Source organism: Capsicum annuum, chromosome 1, assembly GCF_002878395.1.
Source record: "Capsicum annuum cultivar UCD-10X-F1 chromosome 1, UCD10Xv1.1, whole genome shotgun sequence".
Taxonomy (NCBI): Eukaryota; Viridiplantae; Streptophyta; class Magnoliopsida; order Solanales; family Solanaceae; genus Capsicum; species Capsicum annuum.
The window spans coordinates 29562951-29575495 of record NC_061111.1 but is presented as its reverse complement, the minus strand read 5'-3'; positions in this window follow the sequence as shown (position 1 = coordinate 29575495).

Here is a 12545-nt window from a genome sequence, read left to right as displayed (position 1 = left end):
TGACGTCGAAATTGGTCCGCTACACTTCGAACCCATGATCTTACTTTTTATGAACGATCCCAAACTCCATGAAGAACATCAAATATGAAATATATGCATCAAAACAAAACCAACGACACCCATATTGACTACTTTTGGTTTGGAGTCAAAACGGACCCCCGAAAAAAGTTTTCAAAAAAGAAGGGCAAAATCAAAACTTTGCTTCAAAAACATGTTCCCCATATATTTAGGAACCTACAGCTGTAAACCCAAGTTAAATTGAGTAAAAAACAAGATTTAAATCGAAGAAAAATTATTTTTGAGCTTTACCGGGTAAAATCTTTGAAATTCGAGTTAAAATCAAGAATCGGAGTTGTTTTGAAGGTTAAATTGATGAAAAACTAATAATTATAAGATAAAAACTATTATTCAAGTGAAAGAGAGTGAAATTTGGGTTTAAAATCATGCTCTAAGATTTTTGGGGTTCTGAGAAATTAATTAAAAATTACTAAAAAAATGGTGAATTCTTACCTTAAATCCGTAATAAAACCAAGAAATAAGTGTTAATCTAGTTTCCCAAGCTCCCACAAACTTTATTTTTAGGCTCCCGCACTATTTTAGGGTTTAACTATCAAGAAACAAGATGAAAATGTGCAAAATGGGTCAAAAAGAAGTGAAAGAAAACTGTTATATAGCAGAAAATCTACTACAATAGTGCAGATTTTTTTTTCCCAAATCCAAAAGGACTTCGACGGGGTGCTCAAAATTCGTTCGGAGTTCGATATACACAAACGAATAATGTAACCATATTAAATTTGATGTTTCGAACACATTGATGAATTCATATTTTCGAAAAAATGTCATTTTCACAAAGTTGACCCTCGTAATTCGAAATCATAATTTTCCAAACCGAGGGTCGAAATAAGATTTAAGATTCGTAAAATTATACCGAACATGCTAACACCCTAAAATTGACATTTTAGATCTGCTAGCAAAGTTGGATTTTTCATCCGAGGTCGTTTCGATCAAATATACCCATATTTCCAATTTTTCAACTTTCCGATCAATAGGCTGAAATGAGCTAAAGTGCACTGGGACCCAAACCAAAGGTCTACCTAGACTTAAATCTATATTATGGAGCTACTGGCGCAGTCTGTTCGGCCATCCGTCGTACAAATTAAAAGATATCCCCATAAGTCTAAAATAAGGCTCTCGAAGCTATCAATCATCACAATATCGCATAAATGATACCAAAATACATCGACAAATATGTCAATCACTCTCACACCCCAGAAATATCATAATGCAACTATCGAGAGGGGTAAAATAGTCAAATCACACAAAATTGCAAATTTCACATATTTCATCAAATTTTTAGGTCGTTACATCCGACCCGACAAAATTCCAAAATTCCTTTCTAATTAGTCTTAATCTCACTGACCTATCCTCAAAAATACCTAGCCTCAACTCACAATTCCAATCCCATCGACGACAATAACATCACCGACGACAATAACGTCTAACCCACCGGCGACAACAACATCACCGATGATAGGAACGTCTCACCCACTGATGATAGCAACAACAACAGAAACCCACCAATGATAGCAACAATAACAGTAACCCACCGATGACAGCCATGACAACAGCAACGTCGTCTCAGCCATGACCACTGTAACCCATCGACGATAGCAGGTCTCACCAATGATTTTTGCAGTAGCATTATTTTTGGCTTAATTTTTTGGTATTTGGGTCCTTGAATTTTTCTATATGCGACAGTGAAAAATTGAAAAACATATTCGATACCATATAATTCGTATAAATCCATTATTTATCGTGAGTCTTCATAGGACAATGTGTGTGTAGGTACATAGGCAACCATGTATGTATGTCAGTTAAGTCACAATTCAAGCTAGTTGAGATCAATTATATTGAATCATTCATTTAGATGCTTACGCGTAGTTGCATTTGACATTTGTATTACAGACTTTTCAAAATTATTCAAAACACTCATATTTGTAGGACTATGAATTGCTTGGGTTGTGATGTAGTAGTAAGTTTAAAGAGGATTTGACTATATAGGTTGCGTTGTTGGAGATTTTGAATTGCTTCTTAGCTATTTAAACATGGTCTATCCTAATTTATGCCCCTTGATATGAAGTAGCAAGTAATTTGATGTTATTGTTTTACAGAATCCAAATTTGAAAAAAGAATTGCTTTACTATTTTTCTATGATCGCTTGTCTCTATCTCTTCAATTTAGGCCAAGCAAAGGCAAGTTGATTTCTCTATATTTTCTTATAATGAAGTCCTTAAATATAGTGTTAAGGTGGGATTGTTTCCTGTAGAAGGCTTTGAAAGCCATAGAAATTTTGTGGTGATTATATGGAGTGAGAGAGACATGCGACACTTCTACTTATTTTCTTTATCAAACTTGCTCAATTGTTTTACTTATACTATAAATGAATCAGTTACTTGAAAGAGATTAAATATAGTGACTTGAAATATGAACTTGTGTTTTGAATTTACTAAAGTGTGGTCACTTGATAAGTGAATTAGGGACTTGAAAATGTTTAAGTGTAGGTTCTTGAAAGGTGAACTTGTGTTTTGATTTTAGTTAAGTGTGGTCACTTAATAAGTGAATTAGCGGCTTCAAGATCTTTAAGTATAGGTACTTGAAATGTGAACTTGTGTTTTGAATATTGTAAAGTGTGGTCACTTAAGAAGTGAATTAGTGACTTGAAAATATTTAAGTGTAGGTACTTGAAATGTGAAATTATGTTTTGAATTTAGTGAAGTGTGGTCACTTGAAAAGTGAATTAGTGACATGAAAATTTTTAAGTCCAGGTACTTGAAATGTGAACTTGTGTTTTGAATTTAGTTTAGTTTGGTACCTTGTGAAGTGAATTAGTGAGTTGAAATGTTTAAGTGTAGGTACTTGAAAGGTGAATTTTTATTTTGAATTTAGTAAGGTAAAAGGTCACTTGAGAAGTGAATTCATGACTTGAAAATGTTTAAGTGTAGGTACTTGAAAGGTGAACTTTTGTTTTGAATATAGTAAAGTACATGGTCACTTGATAAGTGAATTAGCGACTTCAAAATGTTTATGTGTAGGTACTTGAAATGTGAACTTGTGTTTTGAATTTAGTAAAGTGTGTTCACTTAAGAAGTTAATTAGTGACTTGAAAATGTTTAAGTGTAGGTACTTGAAATGTGAACTTGTGTTTTGAATTTAGTTTAGTCAAGAAACTTGTGAAATGAATTAGTGACTTGAAATGTTTAAGTGTAGGTACTTGAAAGGTGAAATTTTGTTTTAAATTTAGTAAGGTACATGGTCACTTGAGAAGTGAATTAGCGACTTGAAAATGTTTAAGCGTAGGTACTTGAAAGGTGAACTTTTGTTTTCAAGTCAGCAAAGATGCCCGAGGCGTGGAGATGGAGCACGACGATTCCTCTATATAAGAACAAGGGTAACGTTCAGAGTTGCAACAACTATCATGGTATTAAGTTTTTGAGTCACATGATGAAGATTTGAGAGAGGGTGGTGGAGCGGAGGTTGAGGAAGATTGTGTCTATTTTGGAGAACCAATTTAGTTTTATGCCTGGTTGCTCCACGATTGAGGCAAGTCACCTTGTGCCGAGACTGGTGGAGTAGTATAGAGAGAGGAAGAGAGATCTTCACATGGTGTTTATAGACTTGTAAAAGGCATATGACAAGGTCCCTAGGGAGGTTTTTTGGAGTTGCTTGGAGGAGAGGGGGTTTCAGTGGCATATATCAGAGCGATTAAGGACATGTATGAGGGAGCGAAGACTCGGGTAAGAACAGTGGGAGGAGATTTTGAGCATTTCCCAGTCTTGACAGGGTTGCACCAGGGATCAACTCTTAGTCTATTTTTATTTGCTTTGGTGATGGATGTGCTGACGCAGAATATACAAGGCGAGGTGCCTTGGTGTATGCTTTTCGCGAATGATATAGTTCTGATTGATGAATGGCGATAAGGGGTTAATGATAAGCTAGAGATTTGGAAAGAGACCCTGGAGTCTAAATGTTTTTGGTTGAGTAGGACCAACACGGAGTACTTGGAGTACAAGTTTAGTGACTCGAGGCAAGAGGAGGAGGTGGTAGTAAAGTTGGATTCTCAGGTGGTTTGTAAGAGGGATAGTTTTAAGTATCTCGGGTCTACGATTCAGGGGAATGGAGAGATAGATGAGGATGTATCTCACCGCATGGGGGCAAGTTGGATGAAATAGAGGCTTGCTTCGAGAATTTTATGCGATAAGAAGGTGCCCCTCAAACTGAAAGGCAAATTCTATAGAGTTGCAGTCCGGCTTGCTATGTTGTATGGAGCAGAGTGTTGGCCGATTAAGAGTTCTCATATCCAAAATTTTAAGGTGGTGGAAATAAGAATGTTACGCTGGATGTTTGGATTCACTAGGGCTGATAGGGTTAAGAATGAAATTATTCGAGAGAAGGTGGGAGTGGTGTCGGTGGAGGATAAAATTTGGGAAGTGAGGTGGAGATGGTTTGATCATGTGATGAGGAGGGGCACGGATGCTCTAATTCGTAGGTGTGAGAGATTAGCCTTGGAAGGTTTCAAGCGGGGTAGGGTAGACCGAAAAAACACTGGAGAGAAGTAATTAAACATGACATAGAAAAGTTACAGCTGACTGAGGACATGACCCTGGATAGAAAGTTATGGAGGAAAAACATTAGAGTAGAGGGCTAAGGGTGTGGAGTAGTAGTAGTCAGTAAGTAGGTGGGTTTGCTGTCGTTTGTTGGCAAATTTATGTATTTATTTATTTATTTATGGCTTTAGTTAATGATTTACGTATGTATTTATTTTTTTTCTTTTCTCTAATTGCGAGTGTCGTACCTATTTTATTTGTATCATGTTCTACGATTTTGATGTTTCTGTTTAATGTTTTTTGCCTTGAGCTGGGGGTCTATCGGAAACAACCTCTCTACCTCCCTAGAGGTAGTGGTATGGACTGCGTACATTCTACCCTCCCCAGACCTCACTATATGGGAATATACTGGGTTTGTTATTGTTGTTGTTGTTGTACATGGTCACTTGAGAAGTGAATTAATGACTTGAAAATGTTTAAGTGTAGGTACTTGAAATGTTAATTTGTGTTTTGAATTTAGTTTAGTTTGGTAACTTGTGAAGTGAATTAGTGACTTTAAATATTTAATTGTAGGTACTTGAAAGGTGAACTTTTTTTCTTTAGAATGTAGTAAAGTACATGGTCACTTGAGAAGTGAATTAGCGACTTGAAAATGTTTAAGTGTAGGTACTTGAATGATGAACTTTTGTTTTGAATTTAGTTTAGTTTGGTAACTTGTGAAGTGAATTAGTGATTTGAAATATTTAAGTGTGGGTACTTGAAAAGTGAACTTTTATTTTGAATTTAGTAAGGTACATGGTCACTTGAGAAGTCAATTAGCGACTTGAAAATGTTTATGTGTAGGTACTTGAAAGGTGCACTTTTATTTTGAATTTTGTAATGTACATGGTCACTTGAGAAGTGAATTAATGACTGGAAAATGTTTAAGTGTAGGTACTTGAAATGTGAATTTGTGTGTTGTATTTTGTTTAGTTTAGTAAATTGTGAAGTAAATTAGTGACTTGAAATATTTAAGTGTAAGTACTTGAAAGGTGAAATTTTTTTCTGAATGTAGTAAAGTACATGGTCACTTGAGAAGTGAATTAGCGACTTGAAAATGTTTAAGTGTAGGTACTTGAAAGGTGAACTTTTGTTTTGAATTTAGTAAAGTACATGGTCACTAGATAAGTGAACTAATGACTTGAAAATGTTTAAGTGCAGGTACTTGAAATATGCACTTGTGTTTTGAATTTAGTTTAGTTTGATAACTTGTGAAGTGAATTAGTGACTTGAAATGTTTAAGTGTAGGTATTTGAAAGATGAACTTTTGTTTTGAATCTAATAAAGTACATGGTCACTTGAGAAGTGAATTAGCGACTAGAAAATGTTTAAGTGTAGGTACTATAAAGGTGAACTTTCTTTTTGAATTTAGTAAAGTACGTGGTCACTTGAGAAGTGAATTAATGACTTGAAGATGTTTAAGTGTTGGTACTTGAAATGTGAACTTGTGTTTTGAATTTAGTAAAGTGTGGTCATTTGAGATGTGAATTAGTGTCTTGAAAATGTTTAAGTGTAGGTACTTGTAAGGTGAAGTTTTGTTTTGAATTTAGTAAAGCACATGGTCACTTGAGAACTGAATTAATGTTTAAGTGTAGGTACTTTAAAGGTGAAATTTTGTTTGGAATTTAGTAAAGTACATGGTCACTTGAGAAGTGAATTAATGACTTGAAAATGTTTTAAGTGTAGGTACTTGAAATATGAACTTATGTTTTGAATTTAGTAAAGTGTGGCCACCTGAAAAGTGAATTAGTGACTTGAAATATTAAAGTATAGGTACTTGAAATGTGAACTTTTATTTTGAATTTAATAAAGTACATGGTCACTTGTGAAGTGAATTAGTGACTTGAAAATGTTTAAGTATAGGTACTTGAAATGTGAGTTTTTCATTTAGGATTTAGTAAAGTGTGGTCACTTGAGAAGTGAATTAGTTACTTGAAAATGTTAGGTGTAGGTACTTGAAAAGTGAACTTTTCTTTTGAATTTAGTAAAGTACATGGTCACTTGTGAAGTGAATCAGTGACTTGAAAATATTTAGTGTAGGTATTTGAAATGTGAACTTTTCATTTTGAATTTAGTTTAGTTTGGTAACTTGTGAAGTGAATTAGTGACTAGTTTAGTTTGGTAACTTGTGAAGTGAATTAGTGACTTGAAATGTTTAAGTGTAGGTACTTGAAATGTGAACATTTTTTTTGAATTTAGTTTAGTTTGGTATCTTGTGAAGTGAACTAGTGACTTGAAAATGTTTAAGTGTAGGTACTTGAAATGAGAACTTTTATTTTGAATTTAGTTTAATTTGGTAACTTGTGAAGTGAATTAGTGACTTAAAAATGTTTAAGTTTAGGTACTTGAAATGTGAACTTGTGTTTTGAATTTAGTAAAGTGTGGTCACTTGAGAAGTGAATTAGTCACATGAAAATGTTTGTGTAGCTACTTTAAATGTGACTTTTGTGACTTGAACTAATTACTTTATTGTGATTGATTGTGTAGACGAAACCTGATTATAGTTCAATATATCAATGAAATAATGATAATTGAATGGGTCTTATGATGGAATTTGTTGAAGGTGTCAATCGATTTATTGAACAGTTTAGGAGACTTGATGATTGGCTACTTTTTCGGGCAGTTTGTTGTCCTTGTGTTAAATGTGATGATACAAGTATTCTAAAAGAAGAAGTTGTGAAGGATCTTCTTTATAGAAAAGGGTTTCATGAGGAACTTTTAAGATTTCTTACTAGTCATAGTGATTTGAAATGCGAATTAAGAACTTGAAATTAGTTACTTGGAATGTCTACTAATGACTTGAAAATGAATGTGTTCTTTTCACAACAAATCTTCCTTTTTTATAAGATTCTAAAAGGGACATTTTCTTATATTCATTTTGTAAGGACTAACTACTTGTTAAATTTACATAATTCAGATGGGAGGTAAAGGTGACAAAGGCAAGGAAAAAGTTGACCTTACAAAGACAAAATAGAAAAAATAACCTCCGCCTTATAAACGACCGATAGGTATTTTTATATCTGAGGGTCGGTTAGATGACGTGCCAACACGACCCTCTTATTCTAGGTCATCGCATCATTCAGTTCGTGCTCCTATGCACGTGGATCCACTTCATGGCTCTACAGAGACCCATTCTGATCCTATCGCCATGCCACCACCATTATAGTACTATCAAATAACCGTCAGCACACAAAGTTATCTACCATCGTCTACAGTATCTTCTACTAGTAGTCACCCATGTACTCATAGTGATTCTGTTGGATCTATTGGATTGACAAATCTTCATATTAGAGGAACACCATCCAGTGCTTCAGATCCACCCATGCCAGTGCATCCAGCAACACTTATTTCGCAGCCCGAAGACAGAGATGATCATTGAAGGCAGTATATTATTCCATATGGAGCAGGGTAAGACTTCTAAATATAAGAACATTATTCATTTTTCATTTACTCTATTATTATGCTTATGATATTAATGTTTGATCTTGTGTTGTAGTTTTTGTCCGATGATAGAATTACAAGAATTATGATTAAATGCATTTGTCGGCACTTCAAAGGCTATTGGACAAGTTGTCAAAAGGTTCCAGAAACTGATAGAAATGAAATGTTTAAAGAATTTCAGGTAAAGATTTAACTTATCAACTATTTAACACATTGTTAGAACAAAAAATTGAATATTAAACTTCTGTTTTTGTTGTAGAAATATTTCTGATGGGGTCCAATAGATTACTTTGCTATATGAAAGAATTTTTAAAAAGAGCAAGGGTCAAAATGAATGGTCTGTTGGATTACGTCAGACAAAAAAGGGTAAGACCAAGTTTTATAGACAAACGAATGTGGCAAGATTATCTTCGCTATTATAATAGCGAAGAACACCAAAAGTTGAGTGAAAAGGGAAAGAAAGTCAGGGCATCGACCAAGGATGGCTCTCTACATACTGCTGGAGATATTAGTCGGATTACTGTGGAGCAAAAAATGGTATGTAAATTTTATAGGTTTAATTGGTTGTTTCTATTTTAATTTTTTTTAAAGATTAATAGTTTTATCATATGCAGGAAAAAAATTGGGTAGGAAGGTAGCTTTTCATGAGATATTAGAGAAGACCCATGTTAAGAAGAAAAAGAATCCAACAAATGAAGATATCTGGGTTGAGCATCGTGCGAAAGCTACCCATGTAAAAATCACATTTTGTATTTATGAATTTTTTTTCCTGAAAGTTGATATTATTCAAGTACGACTAGTTTAATATTTTTTACTATTAATTTTAACTTTACTTTGAATATAGGACAAATATATGCAGTTCATTAATAAGTATCGTAGTACTCAGCCACCGAAAGTCAGAGTGAAACAATATCCGAAGATGTAAAGGAGGAATACCAGAAACAAACTATGGGTTCTCCAGTTAGAGGCGCATACTATGGCTACCACAGGAAATGCTTTAGCGAGAATATTAAGTCTACATCCAGTGATTCATCCTTTCCTTCATCAGTTGATATATAGAGAAACCGTTGATTTGATAAAAAATACAGTTTCTCAACACACTAAAGAGCTTGATGCATAGACGGAGAGGGCGAAGAAGAAGAAGGAGGAAACACCAACACAAATAAGGATGATGCAGGAGTAAGTCAACTCTTTTCTTCAATCTGCATGTATTCTTCCTCCTTGTCCTGGTGATGCAGCTCAGGCTGCAAAAGGCCTAAGCCTACTGGATGATTATTATACCACAGAGGAAGAATCAGATCCTATAAGTGAGGCTGAGAATAAGGATGCAGATGATGAGTTGTAGTTTTTTTGTCTTTTATATATTTTGTAGTTTGAATTTGGAACCTTGATAAATTTTATAAATAATTTGATTTTTAATGTTTGTATTCTTATGGTGATTGATTGCATATTAAATGTCAATTAGTGGACTGTATTGTATAGCAGGTTTGATGGAATATAACATAGATATGTGGTATTATTTTTTTTTACAAAATTACCAGAAAAATCGACCACATGTGGTCGTTTTTCTGAAAAATTTTCAAAATATCGACCACATGTGGTCGCTTTTATGTAAAAATTTTAAAAAAGCGACCATATGTGGTCGCTATTCTTGAAATTTTAGAAAGAAAGCAACCACAAGCGGTGGCTTTTATAATTTTTTTTTTAAAATTGACCACATGTGGTCGCTTCACTATAAATAATTAAAAATAATTTTATTAAATAAAAAAATTGACCACATGTGGTTGGTTTTGTATATAAAAATTAGTTAAGTAATTTAAACAAAACCGACCACATGTGGTCGCTTTTGTTAAAATTATTTTTTTTTAAATTTATTTTTATTAAATTTTAAAAAAGCGATCACGAGTGGTTTCTTTTGTTTAAAAGTAAAAACTGATATTTTTTTAATAAAAATAATATTAAATTTTAAATATATATATTTAAAAAAACGACCACATGTAGTCGGTTTTAAAAAGCTACCACTCTTTATTTTACCACGCCTTGTGGTCGCTTTTGTGGTCACAAAAATAGAAAAATGACTATATGTGATCGACTTTTGTGATCGTTTTTCCTGTTTTTTTCCTAGTAGTAACTGATCTTATTTGCAAGAAAAGAATGATGCAATATTCGGTGTTTTAAAGTGTTAGCAAATCTGAAAACGAGAAAGAATGATGAAAATTAAACTGAGAGAGTTGGAAAGATATACCTCAAGTTTTTAATGCCCTATTTCATTCCTTTCTGTAGAAGCAATGGTGTTTTATGACATGTCTCTCTCTTTATATATTAAGACGTTAGCTTGTGATTGGCCAGGACATATCATTTTGAACACTTGACGATTTTTGGTTCGTTCTTGTTCTGACTGAGAGTTGACATATCATTTGAACACATGACATTATATTGTTGGCCTTGAATTTGACAGAAATGTCATGTCATTGAATATGTGGCATGAGTTGGGGGCTTAAGTAAAATGAACCTTGCAACTAATAAAAATGAACTTATTTAATTTTTGAAGTCCAAAGTTATAATTTAATCCAAATAAGTTTAAGACCTTAAACCAAATTTAGAATGGATTAGTTCCAACAAATTAATTCAGTGTTCCCTTGAGATCTTGTAAAAAATCGCGTGAATCCCTAAGGCAAGATCAGTAATACATCTAATAGATTTTTCAATGATGGTCATTATCTCCAAAATGCCCGCAGCTAGGCACATCATAATTTCCTCAATTAAGGGGGTCTGTGTGGAGCAAATTGATTTTTCCATCCCACTCAATAATTCAAAATTTTGTGTATATAGCTACTAATTATGTTGAAGCTAAATACAATAATATCCATGGCTAAATATTTTAGCCATATCTTTTTTTCGTAGAATTCGTAATAAGAATTAGTGTAACTAATAGTTAGCTACTGCGACTGACGAATCAGCTGTTAGAAGAAATAAAAAAAGCTTCTTCAACAAATGGTTCATCTGTTGTAACAAATATTTCATATGTTGCAATAGATGGTAATTCTGGTACAACAGATAGGTTAAATGTTGCAACAGATGTACCATTTGTTGCAACAGGTAAATAAAATAGTTATTATTAAAATAAACAATTATTGAAAATGTGAGAAGTCTTCTATTATTTAATTGAGAAAAATAGTTATTTAATTTTAAGAACTAATTAATATTAAGAAGCTGAAAATTCATGATTTGTCACAATAATCAAAAAGTCACTAGCTTGATTTAATTAAGTCATTTCTTTTCAAAGAAAACAAAAAGTTAGTAGTTTGAATGTAATTAATAAAATGGAGGTCAACACCATTTTGCCCACCATATTCAAATTCAATTCTCTATAAATAGGCCCTTCCTTATTCTTCATTCTACTACACTTTATTTATTTCTTACATCTTGTCTTTCATATTACATCTGCAATCACTTCTCTTCAAAGAATATATTTCTTTCTTATTAAGGTAAGAAAAGGACACTCTATAGCACTTTTTAAAACAAATATCCCAAGTTTGAAAATTTTTCAAAAAGTGCCCAGTCGGATATACTATTTCCTCTTTATAGTCATTTCCTAATTTGGATCATTTTGGCCTACGTAGTCCATATACAATACTGGTACAGTATTCAACTTGGGCAATTCGGCCCTTTTAAAAATATTTCAATATTTTTTTGCTATAAATTTTTTAACTGGTCAAATATTTTACTTTTTTATTGTTTAGAAATAATAATTAAATTATATAAAAATGCTATAATTGTTAAATAGAATATGTATCTATATAAGATATATGTATAGAAATTGTATAGTTCTATCAAATATGTATATGTGTAATATATATATATATATATATATATATATATATATATATATATATATTCGTATAGAATATTATATGTATAAGATTTGTGTGAAAACTATATAGAAGGTGTGTAGAAACGGTATACAATAAGTCAGTAAATTGAAATGGCTAGAAATTGAAATTTAAATTCCATGGTCATTTTCATAGATTTTTTTTTGTGTGTAAATCTACCAATTGATAATATACGTTGTATTACATTCAGATTCTTTTCTTTACTTTTGTGTTTACATTTTTTGTCAAATCATGTGTGTTCTAGATATGACTGATCATGTTTGAGACATTACTATTCTGCGCGACACCGTGCGAGAACTTCAGAGGCAGGTTAATGACTTGCAGTGGGAGTCGGGCGCTGTGAGAGCAAGGATGCTCCGAGAGATTCGCAGGCTAAGGATGGACCTGCTGGTGGCGGTTGATAATTGATTGGCTGACAATAATAATAATAATAATAATAATAATAATAATAATAATAATAATAATAATAATAATAATAATAATAATAAAGAACTATTTAGAATTATCCGACTTGGTTCCAGAATGGAGGTACAGTCGAGATCAGTAAGCTTTGTCTCAGTGACTTTGT